This window comes from Talpa europaea (assembly GCF_964194135.1).
Source record: "Talpa europaea genome assembly, chromosome: 8".
Classification (NCBI taxonomy): domain Eukaryota; kingdom Metazoa; phylum Chordata; class Mammalia; order Eulipotyphla; family Talpidae; genus Talpa; species Talpa europaea.
The window spans coordinates 70573379-70585807 of record NC_140075.1 but is presented as its reverse complement, the minus strand read 5'-3'; positions in this window follow the sequence as shown (position 1 = coordinate 70585807).

The following is a 12429-nucleotide window of genomic DNA, read 5'->3' as shown; positions in this document are numbered from 1 at the left end:
TCTGCACAAACCCTTCAGCTGTCAGGCTCTGGTTTCTGTATCTAGGAGAAGCTCCATATATGATGGCTCTTTAATTTGTTTCTCACTGGGGATTTTCTTCTGCATGTCAGGTCTGCAACTGGATGTCTAGATCTTGAGGTTTGGAAATAAGTTCCAGTGCTTCTGAAAATGAACTCAGTTGACATCATTTCTCTGTAACTCCTACAGCATTTTCTCTGACATGGGAAGATGAGTAGTCAAAGCCTGACCTTGTAGCCCTGTTGTGCAAAGAAACTTGACTTTGTACAGCTGCATGGACAGCAGAGCGGGTGGGCAGCCGGCCTGGGAGCTGGGGGCTTGCTGATAGCTTCCCATCAAGTGGTTGTGGTGGGTTTTCATGTATCTTTTTTACTCCTAATATTCATAGTCCAAGTTAGATATGTTTTCCAAAGTATTTTTAGTTTTAAACTAGCTACAACCTTTGTTTTTGGCAATCCTCATAGTCCTGATGACTGTCATCACCTGGGTATCCTAGTTGGTTTTAATGATTTTGCTGCTATGGTCAAGATACTTGCTGAGGGTGTTTGGGGTTTTACTGAGTGAAAGTGTGTTGTATCACCACTAGTTTCTGCAACTGACATGGGACATTTCTTTGAAGGTTCATGATACCAGGGAGATCCTTATGCCCTTCCTTGACAGACAGGGAAAATGAGACCAAGTGCCCAGGCATCTTACCTATAATCACACACTCAAGTGACCAAGTTGGATTTAAACCAGTAGCATCTGACTTGATGTTTACTCCTTGTCCCCAATTCATTTGCATTCTATCTTACGTGTGCATGTGTATATGCACACACATACGCACACATGCAGAGTACTTATACGTAGAGTAGCCATGTGTACATGCTTTATGTATTGATAATGGTCCACTCATGGCCAGTCATGGGCTACCACTGCTCTCCCAGGGACAGTTCCAGGTGTTAGATGGGAAGCAAGAAATGTGACAGCCCCAGTCTTTGGCTTCAGTGGGGAGAGACAGGACTTAGATCAATGAGGGCATTCCAGAAATTGAGTGTTAGGAAGCAAATGAATGACTGGGGATGAATGACTGGGAGGGGATTCATTCCTCTTTGACATGATGGCATTCAAACTGAGTCCTGTGTGAAGAGAGAAAATCTCTCAAGCCAAGATCTGGAGGGAGAGAAAAAGTCCTCAGCTGAGGAAAAAGTAGGGCATGTTGAAGGGACAGAAAGAAGGTTGGAGTAGGTGCAGCATACTCACCAGAAGAATGGTAGAAATTGGGTTTCAGTCAGATATCTGGGGGCCCGTGGCTCATGTTTGATAAGGAGGGAGAAGATACTCCTATAGACATGTGGTGCCCAGAGCACGTGTGTCTGTATCTCATTTAATCCCCTCAACCATGCTGGGAAATAGAGATAGCAACTACATGCAATAAACAGCCTGTCATTTCCTTCAGTTTCAAAGATTCCTACAGATCCTGCAAGCCCTGCTGAATCCAATGTTGTCAGCATCTCCAGGGGACCTGTGGCTGGTTTCACTGTTGATATTCTTTCATTTCTCTTCAGTCTAATTTTATTGATGATGTTCTGAAAAATGTTTGCCCTTCTTCAACAGTGGAACATATGCTGCAGATCTTTCACTTGTCTAGTCTGTCTAGTCAGCGAACATTTATAATCAAAATATTTTCTTTTTATCATTAACAACAATATTCTCTTCGCTGACAATGCTTGGAGTGGCTCGTGCAATGTGTGAGAATGAAATGTCCTATTTTCCATTCATTCCTTGAGCCTGTGTTTATTGACCAAATGACACATCAAGCACATTTGTCATGTCTCCACGGGGCCTCCAGAGGCCGAGCTGGTACTGGGCAGTGTGGGTCTTCATTGCTGTGTTCAGGGGCCACAGTTACCTGCTCAGGCTCACTTGTTATTACCCAGGTATAAGCCATTTTATCTATCTCAATGCTATGCATGGAATTTTGTAGTAAGGATTTTAAAAACTGTTTTGAACTTTTCCTCAATCACTTCCCTGCTATGACTATGGGCAAATCATAGAACCTCTGTAAGCTTCATCTTATTTTTTTAGGAATTGTATCATCTATTAAGGTAACATTGGTTACATCACTGTAAGATTCAGAAGACAAGACTCATACCTCCTCTGGTGTGCATCACCATAGCCACCCACCCCAGAGCACCCAGATCCCTTTATCTTAAACCACATCCCCCTCCCTATTTTGCTCCCACCTCCGTTTCAATGGATCTTTCTCTCAGGACCTTTGTGAATATTAAATAAAACAAAGGATGTAAATGGGCCTTTAACCTCAGGCTTCCTTCCTGTTCCTTTTCTCTGCCCTTCTTTAAGAGCAAATCCACTCAAAAGTGTTTTCCATCCTGTTTCCAGTTGTCCCCTCCCATTCTCTCTTGAACTCACTGGCCTCACTGTTCCACTAAACTAATCCTTATCAGGAGTAGGGGAATCCCTGCCTTCCCACGCCCTGGTCATTCCCAGCCTTCTTACTCTGCCACTTCTCACCATGAGCTCAGTGCCCTCACGCCATCCTCAGGCTCTCCTGACTAGCCCTTTCCGGACAGCATCCCCAGCTCCCCTTGGCCCCTCCTCCAGCCAGGAGATTTGGATTAGTTTCTTCTGACTGCTGTAATAAAGTTCTGCAAACACGGTGACTTCAAATAGCAGGATTATTATCCCACAGTTCTGGTCAGAGGCCCCAGGTCAGTTTCCCTAGGCTGAAACCATGGCGAGCTCCCTCCTGAGCCTCTGGGGAAGGAAGGCTTCATTCCATGCCTCTTCCAGCCTCTGCTCGCAATCCTTGGTTTGTGGCTGTGACACTCCAGTCTCTGCTTCTGTGGTCACATTGTCTTCGTGTGTGTGTGTCTGTCTGTCTGTCTCTCCGTGTGTGGTCTTTCTCTCCTCCTTATAAGAATACTTGCAATTGCATCTAAAACTCACTGCGATAATCCAGGATAATCTCCTAGCTCAAGATCCTAATTTAATCACATCCCTACTTACAGTCTTTTTTTTTTTTTTTTTGCCATATAATATTCACAGGTTCCAGAGAGAAGGATGTGGATAATTTTGGAGGACACATTTCAGTCCACTATACTGTACTTGACACAGATATTGCTCAATATTTACTCGGTTAGTAGTGTACTTAGTTTCTTCTTTGAATCACAAACGTCATGTGAAAGGACTTTGGCTTTGTATACCTCAATAAAAGATGAAGAATGTTTTTAAATTTTTCTTAGGACTCTGGGTTGGGGAAGAGAACTGAAAGAGTGGAATTTGGTGCACACAAAGAATATTTTTTGCCACATGTAAATGTGAACTTTCAATTTGCTTAATTTCCCAGGAGCTAATGACATGTAATGGTTCATAAGCCTTTTTTAATTTGCAAGGCTTGTCAGGTGATTGTACGCTGCTAGTCACACCCCTGTGAAACCACATTCATCTTTTTGGTTTATAAGGTAGCAATGGGATTGAACCAGTTGGCATTACATGGATACCAGGTAACAGCACTGTCATTATCACATACCCAGAAGGAAACAACAAATTAAGCATTTGGGCAGAATATTTAATGTATTAAACATCCAACATGGAAAGTTAAGTCAATGGGTTTTCCCTCTACTTATTATTTTGCCCCTGAGAATAGCTCAGGAGAGTGTGGGTAGATAAACCTCTTGTTCCTCCCTGCAAAGTTTCCTATGGCAAGGCTGTCACAAGCGTCTGCTCATCAGGAAGTTAGGATATTGTCTCAGAGGTTACAAGTCCTCAAGGAAAGTGTGAGAGGGCTGGAAAACCAGGAGAACAAAAGTTCTGCCTTTTCCTCTCACCTCCCCAACTGACTTGCCATTTAACCAAATATTCGGACTAGAAACACCACGAGTCATCTACCTTCCTATAGCATAGAAACCTCAAGATCTGATTTGCGAGCTTGGTCCTTGGAACAAGTTTGTATCCCCCTGGGTGGGAAGACTCTTCAGTGTTTTACTTAGAAGGTAGAGAGTGGGCTGGAGGCCCCAGGGGCAGGCAGACAAACCTGGCCCCAGCATCCTTGCCTCCTGGGATTCACACCCTTGCAGAGTCCCTTTCTCTGGAGTGTGGGCAGCACCTGTGACTTGGTGTTAACTAGTGGAATGTGGCAAGAGCAGTGGATGTGATCAATCATGTTTAAGTGATCACATAAGACTGTGGTTCATCTTGTAAGAGCCTCTTTGTTGTGACTTTGCTGCCACGAATCCTGTGGACACAGGAACTGAATGCTTCCAACATCTGAGTAGGAGGAATTGGATACTTCCCCAGTTAAAGCTCCAGAAGAGAGCTCAGTGCTAACTGATACCTTGATAAGGGCCTCATGAAATCCAAAGCACAGGACCCAGCTAAGCTGTGCCCAGAATCCTCCTAATTCATAGAAGTTATGAGATAAAATAGAGTGTGGTGTATTTAGTTGCTAAATTGTGGTAATTTATTATACAGCAATAGAAAACTAGTCCAGCCCCCAAGCCATGTCCCTCCCAAGTGTGACTTGGCCTCTGTTTTGCCTGGATAAGGCAGCAGAGGTAGGACACTTGAAGCGCAGGTTGAGGAAGGGAAGCAGGTGGGCTTTCATCCAGGGTAAAGAGTTTATCCCTGATCTAAGAGGTTCTGGGAACCCTTCAATGGGTTTTCAATAAAGGAATAACAATTACTATTGATGGATTAATTTCCCTCAATAAAAATGAGAAAAACCCTTTGCACCCGGAGCCCATCACCCCAGTCTTCTCTTCTCAACGCCCCCCCATTCTAGATTTTATGCTCTGTAGTTGCCTTTCTTGTCCAGCGCCTCTGGAATCTCCCTCACAGCCCCACTTTTCCATCTTTCCCCCCAAACCAAAGTGTTATTCCTGAAGCTTCCTTCAAATTTATTTCACCATTTCCAAAGATTTTGAGGATGAGTAGAACAAATACATTACTGACCTTTAGCAAATGGCTACAAGAGAGACTCCAAACAAAAATCCTCAGTTCGAATATCAGTGCAGGTGGAGAAAGGCATGGATGGCTCATTTCTGACTAATTCTGGCTTGTTTTTAAGAAAAACTCAAGACTGACGACTCAGCCTACAGCTGGTCTCTTGATTGTCTGAGTCCTGCCAATGTCCTCTCTGGGGCGCTCAGTGGGCTCCACGAGTGGTGGTGACTCCAGTGCCCAAGGCATCTCCTTGGACAAAGGATTCCTGGCAGATCCCTGAGTGGAGCACAGCTGTGGAGCAGGGGAGCAACCTGCTGGAAGTCTAGACCTGACACAGTGGCTCCCTCCCTAGGGAGGTTTTGAGGTGACTCATGCAAACAACCTTTCCAAAAAAACCCAACCCATTTGTGGTTGAAAAACTAATAGTGTGTCTTAGTGGTTGATTTTGGATTAAAGTGTCCCGAGGCAGCCCAGGCATCTCTGGGATGTGGAAATTAACCAGCCGTCTGTTCTCAACTCCTCTCAGCTCAGCTCCCTGACTGTGCACATCTCTACCCTCTGAGGACAGGGGAAGGCCTAGTTTTCCTCCATTGTACCTGTCCTTCTGCAGACCCGGCCCCTCACTGTGAGGGAGAACGCATCAGGGTCATGTTAGTCTGGCCCCAGCCCAGCTCAATTTCTTCTCCCCATACCTGTGACTTGACTACCTGCTTTCACGACATCAGCTGACTTTGGCTTCTGGCCTTCTGTCTGGTTCTTCCTTCTTTCCGGCCTTCCTTTATTTACTTTTGACAGTAACTTCAGGGAAATTGCTTGTAAACGTTCAGTGGAGATACAGGTGTTGCAAAAATAAAATACAGAAAGGCCTGATGACACTAGAAGGACAAATAATAATGAAGCATTAATAGCTCAGGTTTGGGGGGCCTCCCCGGTGGTGCAGCGGTTGAGCGCTGGGTTGCGAGGTTGCCCACAGCCTCTGCAGTGCCGGTTCGATCCCCGGCTGCTCCCGGGCCACCAGAGGGTCCCACATGGCGCGCTAGACCTCTCCTGCCACCCGCTGCTCCCCTCAGCAGTGTACTTCGGTCCTTCTGCCTGTTCTGCATCCTGCTCTGACTCTGGTGAATTCTCTCACCCTCCCGCGCTTCTGACTGTACCCAGTGCTTGTATAAATAAATAAATAAATAGATAGATAAATAAATAAATCTAAAAAAAATTAAAAAAAAAATAGCTCAGGTTTGGGAGGTGGAGGGACTAGATTCAATTCCTGATGGCTGCATTTCTCCTGGAGAGTTCTGTTACCTTCTTTGATACTCGATGAAATGGAGATATTAAGTGTAGTACTGAGGGGTTTTTTTTGTTGCAAGGAATAGAAACCAGCTCTGATTTAAGATAGAGGGAGAGAGACCAACAGAACATTGAGGTAGTTACTTCACAGATCCGTAAGGATGAATTCAAATGGCAGACAAAATCATTTAACACACATTTGGCATCTCGAAAGTGTCAGATGTGTTAGCTATTATTGTGTATTATCATTGTTGTATTATCATTCTGAACTTTGTTCTAACTTTCAATAGCTTTGTCTTGTTATAAAGCTCATGCTGGCCATGATGCTATGCCTTCTTTGATTTTTGAGAATGGCTCTCTGGAACATGTGGTCAGCAATCCATTTCTGGATCATTCGGTTCTTGCCAAAAGGGGTACATCAACTTGGCCTCGGATGTCTTAATTCATCTGGGGCTATAAAAGGGGCAATTCTCTGAGAAGTGCAAGCAACACTATATGCTTGTTTTAGTACTTGTTTTCTAGGTCCACTCCCAATATTATGTTAGAGGCATATGAGGAGTTCTAGCTCAGTAATCTGCATCGAAGCACCTCTTCTATCACCTTTAATAATTGGTGTCTTGCCTGACTCCATTTAACATTAATTGATCACCTACTGCATGTGAGCTCTTGGCTATCAAAAAAATAATGCCTGCTTCCAGTGTGCTTGCTGTTTTATGGAGGAGACAGGAGATTAATTACAGTCCCATGATGTGAATGTTCAGTGGAAGCCTCACTACAAAGGGTTTACAGGAGAGAATGGAGTTGTCAAGGAGAGCAGTAGAGGAGAAGCAATTGGAGTGGATCTCGTGATAGAGATATTGGCCTTGGGTGTTAAAAAAAGACAGATGTTTGCCAGCCTGACAAATTAAAAGTGGTATGAGTAAGAGGATAGGGACCTTCAAATTCATCCTTTGTGGGTTTTTATTTTTTTCAAGTTTATGAATTTGGAGAGATGACATGGATAGATTGGAGTTTGAGAGTCAATTTGGTGGAGGGTTTGTAAGGGGATTATCAGGCAGGGAGACCTATTAGGAAACTGTTTACCTTCATTGTAAGAGATGATGAGGAGGGGATGGAGTTGAAGTAACGTGTCTTGAATCAATTAGGAATAAGTGGTGGGGAACAGGACAGACGAGGGCCCGTTTTAGGAATCTCATTGGCTGGGTAGGACAGATGGCAGTGCAATTTTCTGATGATAAAGGATGCAAAGAAATAAGAGCTTGTCTTGGAGGGAGGATGATGAGGTCCATTCAGACACACCTACTTGAAGTGTCTGTGAAATATCCAGGTGAAATCTGTTGACATACATGGATTTGAAGAGCAGGAAAGGATTTTGTTCGAGGCTGCTTGGGAGGGACCCAGCCTGGACCTAGCCTTACAAATGAAGAAAGGACAGCTCCAGCTGGATCCTAGACTTCTCCCTGGACCTGAATCTTCTAGTCTCACTCTGCCTAGGGCCCTGGCTTGTCCTTGGTTACCTGTCCTGGTGCTCGGGTCTGTGCTTCGCCAAGGCGGCTGCTGCATCACTTACCTAATTCATCTCAGTAACGGCTGCTCGCTGCCTCCTTGGATTTCTAAAAGTTGCCTCCCCACCTTCAGAGAGGCCAGGTGACGAACATTGGATCTTCTTGTTGCTGGTGGTCATTCTGGAATGTGCTGCCTTTTGTCTGTGGAGACCTGCTTGGAAGCCGTGGTCTATGAGAAGAACCCTTCCCGTCCAAGGGAGATTTTGCCCAATACCTGGGAGCCAGTCATCATAGCTCATGCTCACCTTGCCTTGTCCTGAGGTACACAGAAAGCAGCTGGACTGTAAATAAATATGTAAACATGTCCAGAAAATTCAGTAGTCGGGCATGTTGGAGGACAGATGCAGCCATTTAAAGAGAAAGTGGCCACTAGAATTGCAACTTCTTTCAGCCTTGGGAAGGCAGAGGTGGGACGTCTCTATAAATCAAATGTGTAGGTGTTGCCCCCAAGTGGCACAAAGGAGATTAGTTTCCAACAATCACTTTCTACTTAATGGCATTTTAAAGACTAATAAATGACATCAGCAAAGAACTGGATTTGTAAATCAGGGAACTTGAATCTATTTTTTGTATTGAACAAAGATAAATCTAGTCCTTTCTGCCCGGCACATAAACTCATGCCCTGCCCCCTAGTCCCCCTAGAGGTTTTTAGACTTGGAGTGAGTCTAGAGGGTTTGGCCAGCTTTTGTATCTCATGGAAATATCAGGCACCTTTAGCTTTCCTTGTGAAGTGACTGTATGCTTCTTTGTAGCAACTTTGTTTTTTCTACTTGGAGAGTTAACTCACTTCTAGAAGACAGAGCACTGGACTCTGGGAGACAGGGGAGTTGGCATTACAGTCCTAGTTTTGCCCCAACGGAGTTGGGTGGACTTGGGCAAGTCTTCAGGCATCCCCGGGTCCTGGATCCCTCATTCATATGGTGAGGGAAATAGTGAAACACCTCTCCATTTTCACCTCTCAGTTAGATGCCCCCCTGTCCATTTTAGCTCATCCTCCCTTTTCCCTTTCCCTACTACTGACGGGAGCCCACAATTCCTGCCGTTTCCCTTACTACAGTCCCCTCTCCCACTCCACGCCCTTCTTCTTCTTGGCCCAGGGACAGGGTTGTGACCTAAGAACAATTCCTCATAAGCTGGCTTTCTAGTTTGGTTCAAAGAAAATGAACTGAACTCATTTCTTTTGAGGGGAGAATTTGAACAAGGAGTTAAAAAAGGAATTTTCCAGTTAACAGAAAAATAGTAGAGTTTCCAGACCTCAATGCCCAGTTGAATGCCTTTTCTGTCCTTGGATGATCTTTAATATTTAATGCTCCATCTATTCAACAATCTTCCTTTACCTGGACACAGAATCTTGAGTATGTTTGGGAGTGGAAGGACAAAGCTTCTTTCCAGAGTCTCTCATATTTAGTGAGAGAAGCACATAAGGAACCCCCTTTCAAGCCTCCCCCCCCCACTTCAGGATGATCTTTGTCTAGTGGCTAGGGGGAAAGGGAGTCCGTCTCACATCTGCTCCCGATGAGTCCAGCTGTCCTCTGCATGTCTGCTCAAAGAAATCTGAGTTCAATTTGCCACTTACAAGCTGTGTGATAGTGAACAAACTAACATTTCCAGATCTCCGTTATCATGTTTGAGAGGTGGGGCTAATAATCATATCCATCTCCTGAATTGCACAAGCGATGTTCTTTACTGTGAAACTTGGGTTTTACACGTGAATACATACATGCACGGGGCAAGGTCATTCTTCACTGCACTGCTTCAGTTTGTGACTGATGACAACCACAAAACATTTGATTGGTAATGATCAGATCATTTGGACAGGGAACCAAGCTTATGACCTGCGGCCAGAGGGAAAGAGGACTTGTTACAGCGCCCCTAGGGCAGAAATAGACACAGGCTTTTCCTCCTTTGACCCTTGGCCTCTTTTCTGTAAGTCACATTGTGTGCACGTACACATGTGTGCATTCGTGTGTGAGTATGTATGTGCGTATACTGATTTCAGCTTCCACTAAATAGCCACCAGCTGATAATTCTAGCTCAATGGAAGAAAAACAACGTCAGGTGGGGAGCGTGCAAGGAAGGTAGCTCAGGCACCGCCCAATCCTGGTCCTGACGCCTTTTAGTCTTTTCTGTCTTGATGGGGGGAAATGCAAATAAATAATAAATGAAAAAAATTCACATTAACCTGAGAATTACCATACAATGTTTGTTGAAAAGGCGGAAAAAGAATGAGCTAGCACATCTATTGCAAGATGATTTAGCAGGTGAGAGGGAGTTAGCTCCGATTGTTTTATGTCTCAGTCTATTAGATACTGTACAATGCGACAGATCCGTTCTAATTTATACAGTTGTTCAGCAAAACTTTTGTGGATTTTTAAATTGACTGTAATGTTTAGCAATTGGAATATAAATTTATTCAAGCCTCTTATTTGGTCGCCTCAATGGCGCATTACAAAGTATTTTATAGTGTCTGATCTGCTTAAGTTTTACAACCAGCCTCTGTTGTTCTTTACTTCTTGCAGCTGGTGCTGAGTGGGGGCTCAGAGTCTCTGATTCCTGTTGATCCCAGGGGCTGGGCGGGGCTCACCAGATGAGCCCAAGATGTAAGCTGCCCTATTTCTCTCACACTCTCCTTTTCCAGGATTCCCACCAACTTTCTGTGGGTCGAAGCTGCACATGTTACTTTGCCTTTGCCTGCCATCCTTGCAGTGACGAGTGATACTATGCTCCCCGGCTCCTTCTATCATGGTTTCCTCCCTTATCACCAACCCTCTTGACATGGAATAGCGTAGCCAGTCATAGTCAATGTCCTGCCCATGTCATTGGGCGTCTGCAGAGACCCGCTGCAGGAACTCCTTTCTCAAGGACCCACATGGCTTCTTGTTGTCAAGCGTGAGTGCCTGTATCTCAGCTGGCGGCATTGATCCACACATTCTCTGCTCTGTCAGCATGATGCAACTGTAATGTCTCCTGCTTTGTCTCATCCTTCCCTAGACCCCTTGTCTTCCTGAGTGTGTCTGAGCCTACCCTCCCCCTCCTAGTGATGACACACACACATCACATCTCTGAAGACTTTCCTGGACTCTATATCACCACTCTCTGCTCTCTGACCTCCCCTTCATGCATTCTTAATGTCTACCTGTTACATATGTAATACATGGAGTAACATATCCTGATCACATGCTCCTGTACATTCAGTATTGGTGGGGAAGAACCCCTCCTCCATGACTCGAAACTCCTGGAGAGCAGGGACTGTGATTGATACAGCTTTGAAATTCCCCAGGGGCTTTGCCCACAATACATGATCAGTAAGCGAAGCTACTTTCAAACATGGTTTTTGAGATAGGAGGAAAGAGGATTTTTGGAAGCTATAGGGAAAAGCGGAGGTAAGAATGGAGGGAGACAGGACAAACGCACCAGGAAAAGGGCCAAGTAAAGAAGGGAAGCATAGAATTCCTTGTCAAGTCTGGATTTTACCCAAACAATTATGATCGACACAGGATTTCAAATGTGGGAGATGACATAGTAAAATCTGCACTTAAAACTTTTTCTGGCTGAAGCGAGAGGACTAAGATGGAGAGGGCTTATCTGAAGATGATGGTTGTTTAGATTAGGGGCATGGGGGCACACGTTTCATAATGACAGACTGTTGAAAAAGTGGCAGGTGGGGGGGCCGGATGGGGAGAAATTATTCAGTTTGGAAAATATTGAACTTGACATGCCTGAGACATTCACATGGAGATTGCGTGGACTTCAATCTCTTAAATATTGTGGAGCTGGCCATTGGAACCTGGGGAACAGATGAGCCCCTAAGCAGTGAGTGGAATAAAGAAGAGGGCTGGGGACAGAGCATGGACGATTCTAGCATCCCCAGGCAGGGGAGAGAACACAGAGTCAGCACAAACACTGAGAGATAGTTTGGTGTTGCTGAGCTGGAAGGACAACCGTGTTTCCAGAAGGCAGCCTTGTCGCAAGCTGTGGGGCAGTCAAGTGAGAAGAGCAGAACTGAGCCGTGACTTAAGGGTGGTGCCGTCCTGCCAGCATTGCTCTTGGCTTTGGCGAGGACAGACTGCTGGACTTTGGTTGGGATGGGCCAAAATTAAGTGGATAGTAAGGAAACAAGGACTTTGGCTATAGGAGGCTCCACTGAGAAGTTTTGCTGCAAAGAGAGGAGAGATAGGGGGATTCTAGGGACCTCTGGGATATGGGGGAAGTTTTGGTTTTGTTTACTTATATTTGTTTTTAAGATAGAAGATACTAGATCAGGTTTCAATTTGGGCATAGGAGCCAAGGAAGAGGGGGAGAGGAAGACACACAAGTCAGGTGTAATAAATGATGACCACAAGCATGGTGCTTCCAAGAAGTTAGGAGGGTGTGACCTCAGGCTGAGACCCTGGATTGGCTTACATCTGAGAAGGGAAAAATCTTGGTAGGAAAATATGGGGGTGGATGGGTGCAGCACAGGGGAACTTTTGGAAAGCCTGTTCTTTCTGTGCTGTTAATATACAACTAAAACTCAACCATTATTAGCATAACAATCATTATTAGCATAACAATCACCACACAGTGGAGACCAGTAATGATTGTTGACTATGTTAAGTATTTTCCCTTATAATCCTTA